Raw genomic sequence first — 6,813 nt, 5'->3', positions numbered from 1 at the left:
TATATATATATATATATATATATATATATTTTTTGCTTTGTCGCTGTCTCCCGCGTTTGCGAGGTAGCGCAAGGAAACAGACGAAAGAAATGGCCCAACCCGCTCCCATACACATGTATATACATACACGTCCACACACGCAAATATACATACCTATACATCTCAATGTACATTCAATGTACACTCAATGTATATACACACACAGACACATACATATATACCCATGCACACAATTCACACTGTCTGCCTTTATTCATTCCCATCGCCACCACGCCACACATGGAATACCATCCCCCTCCCCCCTCATGTGTGCGATGTAGCGCTAGGAAGAGACAACAAAGGCCCCATTCGTTCACACTCAGTCTCTAGTTGTCATGTAATAATGTCCGAAACTACAGCTCCCTTTCCATATCCAGGCCCTACACAACTTTCCATGGTTTACCCCAGACGCTTCACATGCCCTGATTCAATCCACTGACAGCACATCAACCCCGATATACCACATCGATCCAATTCACTCAATTCCTTGCCCGCCTTTCACCCTCCTGCATGTTCAGGCCCCGATCACTCAAAATCTTTTTCCCTCCATCTTTCCACCTCCAATTTGGTCTCCCACTTCTCATCGTTCCCTCCACCTCCGACACATATATCCTCTTGGTCAATCTTTCCTCACTCATTCTCTCCATGTGCCCAAACAATTTCAAAACACCCTCTTCTGCTCTCTCAACCACGCTCTTCTTATTTCCACACACACACACATATATATATATATATATATATATATATATATATATATATATATATATATATATATATATATATATATATATATCTTTCTTTTAAACTATCTGCCATTTCCCGCGTTAGCGAGGTAGCGTTAAGAACAGAGGACTGGGCCTTTTTTGGAATATCCTCACCTGGCCCCCTCTGTTCTTTCTTTTGGAAAATTGAAAAAAAAAAAAAAGAGAGGGGAGGATTTCCAGCCCCCCACTCCCTCCCCTTTTAGTCGCCTTCTACGAAACGCAGGGAATACGTGGGAAGTATTCTTAATCCCCTATCCCCTTTGTCGCTGTCTCCCGCGTTTGCGAGGTAGCGCAAGGAAACAGACGAAAGAAATGGCCCAACCCACCCCCATACACATGTATATACATACACGTCCACACACGCAAATATACATACCTACACAGCTTTCCATGGTTTACCCCAGACGATTCACATGCCCTGATTCAATCCACTGACAGCACGTCAACCCCGGTATACCACATCGATCCAATTCACTCTATTCCTTGCCCTCCTTTCACCCTCCTGCATGTTCAGGCCCCGATCACACAAAATCTTTTTCACTCCATCTTTCCACCTCCAATTTGGTCTCCCACTTCCCCTCGTTCCCTCCACCTCCGACACATATATCCTCTTGGTCAATCTTTCCTCACTCATTCTCTCCATGTGACTAAACCATTTCAAAACACCCTCTTCTGCTCTCTCAACCACTCTCTTTTTATTTCCACACATCTCTCTTACCCTTACGTTACTTACTCGATCAAACCACCTCACACCACACATTGTCCTCAAACATCTCATTTCCAGCACATCCATCCTCCTGCGCACAACTCTATCCATAGCCCACGCCTCGCAACCATACAACATTGTTGGAACCACTATTCCTTCAAACATACCCATTTTTGCTTTCCGAGATAATGTTCTCGAATTCCACACATTCTTCAAGGCTCCCAGGATTTTTGCCCCCTCCCCCACCCTATGATCCACTTCCGCTTCCATGGTTCCATCCGCTGCCAGATCCACTCCCAGATATCTAAAACACTTTACTTCCTCCAGTTTTTCTCCATTCAAACTTACCTCCCAATTGACTTGACCCTCAACCCTACTGTACCTAATTACCTTGCTCTTATTCACATTTACTCTCAGCTTTCTTCTTTCAAACACTTTACCAAACTCAGTCACCACCTTCCATAGTTTCTCACCCAAATCAGCCACCAACGGTGTATCATCAGCAAATGACAACTAACTCACTTTCAACGCTTTCTCATCCACAACTGGCTGCATACTTGCCCCTCTTTTCAAAACTCTGGCATTCACCTCCCTAACAATCCCATCTATAAAGAAATCAAACAACAATGGAGACATTATGCACCCCTGCCGCAAACCAACATTCACTGAGAACCAATCACTTTCCTCCCTTCCTACTCGTACACATGCCTTACATCCTCGATAAAAACTTTTCACTGCTTCTAACAACTTGCCTCCCACACCATATATTCTTAATACCTTCAACAGAGCATCTCTATCAACTCTATCATATGCCGTCTCCAGTTCCATAATGGCTACATACAAATCCATTTGCTTTTTTAAGTATTTCTCACATACATTCTTCAAAGCAAACACCTGATACACACATCCTCTACCACTTCCGAAACCACACTGCTCTTCCCCAATCTGACGCTCTCTACATGCCTTCACCCTCTCAATCAATACCCTCCCATATAATTTCCCAGGATTACTCAACAAACTAATACCTCTGTCATTTGAGCATTCACTTTTATCCCCTTTCCCTTTGTACAATGGCACTATGCAAGCATTCTGCCAATCCTCAGGCACCTCACCATGAGTCACACATACATTAAGTAACCTTACCAACCAGTCAACAATACAGTCACCCCCTTTTTTAATATATTCCACTGCAATACCATCCAAACCCGCTGCCTTGCCGGCCTACATCTTCCGCAAAGCTTTTACAACCTCTTCTACCAAATCATTCTCCCTAACCCTCTCACTTTCCACACCACCTCAGCCAAAACACCCTATATCTGCCACTTTATCATCAAACACATTTAACAAACCTTCAAAATATTCACTCCATCTCCTCATATCACCAATTCTTGTTATCACCTCCCCATTAGCCCCCTTCAATGATGTTCCCATTTCTTCCCTTGTCTTATGTACTTCATTTACCTCCTTCCAAAACATCTTTTTATTCTCCCTAAAATTTAATGATACTCACTTCCCAAAACTCTTGCATTCATCTCCAAGAGATTTGGAGAGATGGGAAAGTATGCAGTCTGTTGTGGATGAGAGAGCTTGGGAAGTGAGTCAGTTGTTGTTCGCTGATGACATAGCGCTGGTGGCTGATTCGGGTGAGAAACTGCAGAAGCTGGTGACTGAGTTTGGTAAAGTGTGTGAAAGAAGAAAGCTGAGAGTAAATGTGAATAAGAGCAAGGTTATTAGGTACAGTAGGGTTGAGGGACAAATCAATTGGGAGGTAAGTTTCAATGGAGAAAAACTGGAGGAAGTGAAGTGTTTTAGATACCTAGGAGTGGATTTGGCAGCAGATGGAACCATGAAGCTGGAAGTGAGTCACAGGGTAGAGGAGGGGCCGAAATTTCTGGGAGCATTGAAAAATGTGTGGAAGGCGAGAACATTATCTTGGAAAGCAAAAATGGGTATGTTTGAAGGAATAGTAGTTTCAACAATTTATATGGTTGCGAGGCATGGGCTATACATAGAGCTGTATGGAGGAGGGTCGATGTGTTGGAAATCAGATGTTCTGAGGACAATATGTGGTGTGCGATGGATTGACTGAGTAAGTAATGGAAGGGTAAGAGACATGTGTGGAAATAAAAAGAGTGGTTGAGAGAGCAGAAGAGGGTGCTTTGAAATGGTTTCGTCACATGGAGAGAATGAGTCAGGAACGATTGACAAAGAGGATATATGTGTCAGAGGTGGAGGGAATGAGAAGTGGGAGACCAAATTGGAGGTGGAAAGATGGGGTGAAAAAGATTTTGACCAGTCGGGGCCTGAACATCCAGGAGGGTGAAAGGAGTGCAAGGAATAGAGTAAATTGGAACAGTGTGGTGTACCAGGGTCAAAGTGCTGTCGATGGATTGAACCAGGGCGTGTGAAGCATCTCATGTAAACAATGGAAGGTTTTGTGGGGCCTGGATGTGGAAAGGGAGCTGTGGTTTCGGTGGATTATACATGACACCTAGAGACTGAGTGTGAACGAAGGTGGCCTCTGTTGTCTTTTCCTAGCACTACCTCGCAGGCATCCAGGGGGACAGGGATGTCATTTCATGTGTGGCGGGTTGGCGACAGGAATTAACAGAGGCAGCAAGTATGAATTATGTACATGTGTATATATGTATATGTCTGTGTATGTATTTATATGTATGCATTGAAATATATAGGTATGTATATGTGCGTGTGTGGACGTGTATGTATATAAATGTGTATTTGGGGGTGTTGGGCCATTCTTTCGTCTGTTTCCTTGCGCTACCTTGCTAACGCAGACAGACACAAATTGTAATAATAATAATATAATAATGATATGTAAATACATATACATATATACATACATATGTATATATATATATATATATATATATATATATATATATATATATATATTTTTTTTTTCTTTGTTTTATTTCATACTATACGCCATTTCCCGCATTAGCGAGGTAGCGTTAAGAAAAGAGGACTGAACCTTTGAGGGAAATCCTCGAAATCCTCACTTGGTCCCCTTCTCTGTTCCTTCTTTTGGAAAATTAAAACGAGAGGGGAGGATTTCCATCCCCCCGCTCCCTCCCCTTTCAGTCATCTTCTACGACACGCAGGGAATACGTGGGAAGTATTCTTTCTCTCCTATCCCCAGGGTTATATATATATATATTTATATACATATATACACATATATATTTTTTTTTCTTTTTTTGCTTTGTCGCTGTCTCCCGCGTTTGCGAGGTAGCGCAAGGAAACAGACGAAAGAAATGGCCCAACCCACCCCCATACACATGCCTTGATTCAATCCACTGACAGCACGTCAACCCCGGTATACCACATCGCTCCAATTCACTCTATTCTTTGCCCTCCTTTCACCCTCCTGCATGTTCAGGCCCCGATCACACAAAATCTTTTTCACTCCATCTTTCCACCTCCAATTTGGTCTCCCTCTTCTCCTCGTTCCCTCCACCTCCGACACATATATCCTCTTGGTCAATCTTTCCTCACTCATTCTCTCCATGTGACCAAACCATTTCAAAACACCCTCTTCTGCTCTCTCAACCACGCTCTTTTTATTTCCACACATCTCTCTTACCCTTACAATACTTACTCGATCAAACCACCTCACACCACACATTGTCTTCAAACATCTCATTTCCAGCACATCCACCCTCCTGCGCACAACTCTATCCATAGCCCACGCCTCGCAACCATACAACATTGTTGGAACCACTATTCCTTCAAACATACCCATTTTTGCTTTCCGAGATAATGTTCTCGACTTCCACACATTCTTCAAGGCTCCCAGAATTTTCGCCCCCTCCCCCACACTATGATCCACTTCCACTTGCATGGTTCCATCTGCTGCCAGATCCACTCCCACATATCTAAAACACTTCACTTCCTCCAGTTTTTCTCCATTCAAACTCACCTCCCAATTGAATTGACCCTCAACCCTACTGTACCTAATAACCTTGCTCTTATTCACATTTACTCTTAACTTTCTTCTTTCACACACTTTAGCAAACTCAGTCACCAGCTTCTGCAGTTTCTCACATGAATCAGCCACCAGCGCTGTATCATCAGCGAACAACAACTGACTCACTTCCCAAGCTCTCTCATCCACAACAGACTTCATACTTGCCCCTCTTTCCAAAACTCTTGCATTCACCTCCATAACAACCCCATCCATAAACAAATTAAACAACCATGGAGACATCACACACCCCTGCCGCAAACCTACATTCACTGAGAACCAATCACTTTCCTCTCTTCCTACACGTACACATGCCTTACATCCTCGATAAAAACTTTTCACTGCTTCTAACAACTTGCCTCCCACACCATATATTCTTAATACCTTCCACAGTGCATCTCTATCAACTCTATCATATGCCTTCTCCAGATCCATAAATGCTACATACAAATCCATTTGCTTTTCTAAGTATTTCTCACATACATTTTTCAAAGCAAACACCTGACCCACACATCCTCTACCACTTCTGAAACCACACTGCTCTTCCCCAATCTGATGCTCTGTACATGCCTTCACCCTATCAATCAATACCCTCCCATACAATTTGCCAGGAATACTCAACAAACTTATACCTCTGTAATTTGAGCACTCACTCTTATCCCCTTTGCCTTTGTACAATGGCACTATGCATGCATTCCGCCAATCCTCAGGCACCTCACCATGAGTCATACATACATTAAATAACCTTACCAACCAGTCAACAATACAGTTACCCCCTTTTTTAATAAATTCCACTGCAATACCATCCAAACCTGCTGCCTTGCCGGCTTTCATCTTCCGCAAAGATATACCTGTTGACCGCCTCTTGCACCTTTCTCTTGACCTCCTGTCTCTTTCTTTTATACATCTCCCACTCAATTGCATTTTCTCCCTGCAAAAATCGTCCAAATGCCTCTCTCTTCTCTTTCACTAATACTCTTACTTCTTCATCCCACCACTCACTACCCTTTCTAATCAACCCACCTCCCACTCTTCTCATGCCACAAGCATCTTTTGCGCAATCCATCACTGATTCCTTATAAACATCCCATTCCTCCCCCACTCCCCTTACTTCCATTGTTCTCACCTTTTTCCATTCTGTACTCAGTCTCTCCTGGTACTTCCTCACACAAGTCTCCTTCCCAAGCTCACTTACTCTCACCACCCTCTTCACCCCAACATATATATATATATATATATATATATTTTTTTTTTATACTTTGTCGCTGTCTCCCGCGTTTGCGAGGTAGCGCAAGGAAACAGACGAAAGAAATGGCCCA

The 6,813-nt window shown here is 43.0% G+C and overlaps 1 protein-coding gene across 1 annotated transcript in view; it reads right to left on the bottom strand.

Moving 5' to 3' along the window:
- The window catches only part of LOC139754433 (unconventional myosin-XIX-like), a 402,035-nt gene that overhangs the window by 140,464 nt on the left and 254,758 nt on the right, over positions 1–6,813 (bottom strand). The gene's annotated exons all lie outside the window — the stretch shown is intronic.

The sequence above is a fragment of the Panulirus ornatus genome, chromosome 17, assembly GCF_036320965.1.
Source record: "Panulirus ornatus isolate Po-2019 chromosome 17, ASM3632096v1, whole genome shotgun sequence".
In the NCBI taxonomy this organism is placed as follows: domain Eukaryota; kingdom Metazoa; phylum Arthropoda; class Malacostraca; order Decapoda; family Palinuridae; genus Panulirus; species Panulirus ornatus.
This window is presented reverse-complemented; position numbering and strand designations above follow the sequence as displayed.